Source organism: Vicia villosa, linkage group LG3 (genome assembly GCF_029867415.1).
Source record: "Vicia villosa cultivar HV-30 ecotype Madison, WI linkage group LG3, Vvil1.0, whole genome shotgun sequence".
Classification (NCBI taxonomy): Eukaryota; Viridiplantae; Streptophyta; class Magnoliopsida; order Fabales; family Fabaceae; genus Vicia; species Vicia villosa.
Window position 1 is genome coordinate 162,572,439 of NC_081182.1, and position 1,942 is coordinate 162,574,380.

Genomic DNA, 1,942 nt, shown 5'->3' on the forward strand with positions numbered 1-1,942 from the left:
ATCAAATCATCGCCAATCTGAATCGACAAGCACAGTTGGAACTCAAAGTTGTTAGGGAGAATAGTGTTTATTGCTTTCGATGTAGCCTTTTCCGCATATTTACCATTTCCAACTTTTGTTAATACTCCATGGAATCATGCCTTTAGCTGATTACTATCCTATTAAATAAATTTGAGCCTGGTGCCATTTGTTTGAAATCTCTAATTTCTTTTAGCTTGCAAAATGACGCTTTAATTATGTTATTCACTTTTGAAAGAAAAAAGAAAAAAAGTTTTAAATGAATTTACTTTTCCTTTCTTTTCAAAATAAAAGCGAAACTTTCCTTTGAGTTGTGAACAACAGAAGGAACATCAACAACTATCTCTATAGGATGAACCAAGGATTATCTTTCAAAATGGTTCTTTTCCTCAAAAGAGATGATGAGACAACGGTATTCTTATCACAGGAAAGAATTCCTAAACCAATTACCCCTCGTGGTAGAAAAAGTTCTTTTACCCCCAGTGAAGAAGATATTTCATCTCCAGTGAAGAAGTTCTTCCATCTCAATAAGAAAAGATGCTTATCTTCCCCAGAGAAGTTTAAAGCATGTAACACCATTCATCACCTGTGTTATCTACACCGTGTTGAAGAACGTTTGCCAAGTATCTGGTTGTATTGCAACGTCGGTCCTTCTCCAGTACATACTTCTTTGCCTGTCAGTTACGTCAGCATGCATGCTACATTCATGACATTCATCATTCATACATATTTGCATCATTTATGCATTCTTGCATTTTTCAATGTTTGTTTCAAAATCACTTGTTTAGGATATATCTACCCTCAAAAAAAGAAAAAAAAAGAAGAAAAAAAGAGAAACAGGTACGGGTGTGTCATCTCTCCAAGTAGGTTGTCACCCATGAGCAGAAAGAACATCTTCTTTCTCCAGTTCCCCACTGAGATCATTCCTCGTGGAAGAAGGTTACTTTAGCTTCTCCTCTCAAAACGAAGGAGAAAATACCCAGTTGAGTTCATCCCTCATTGGGTACAAAGTCTTGTTTGACTGTTTCTTTCCAATTCATTCATGGATAGAACCTTGTCTTTACTAGAGATTCAAATTCCGATTCCCCAAATAGAGTCGTGAAAAACAGACAATAAGCAATAGCCTCATCATCTGAGCAGCTTATGTCTCTTTCAAAAGATTTTTCCTCTCTAGGAAATCAATCATGAAGACCATGTGACAATCAGGGCCTTATTACTGTTCACAAGGCTGAATAACCAGTAATTTCCCTAGCAAAGTCTCCAGGATCATTTTATCACTCGGCTGATAATCGATCATGTCTTCAAAACCGCTATCACGAGGCTGGTAGTCGGTAACGTTTTGTTCTGGTTATATTATTTAACAAGTCTATCACCATGCTGATAGTCGGTAATATTAACCGAACCTTTGAAACTCTTTTTACCATGTCAAGTTTATCACCATGCTGATAGTCGGTAAAACAGTTTCATACCCTTCACCTTTGTAACACCCCAATTCTACCCAAACATATAGGTACAAATATCAGAGTGTAAAAATTAAATTCATAAAAACAATTAGGGCGTTACACTTAAGTAACCACATTACCAAACATAACATACTCGTAAAAGATGCGTAACACAAATAATCAAAGAGGAAGGATTCTCATAAACACTTGACAGTATTCATATATATATATATATATATATCGATAAACATAATATCCACCGTATTCCTCCAAAATACATCGTACGAGAAGGTATCCAAAATACATAATATGAATACATCCAAAGGATCAAATATACATCAAAAGGATCCTATAAGCATCATCTACAAAATAAGTGTTCGATCCCTCTTAGGTGTTACGTATCACGAGCGGACGACACCAAAATGGATGACTACTAAGAGACCACCTACACTTGCGGATCACCTGCACATTACCCACGAGTA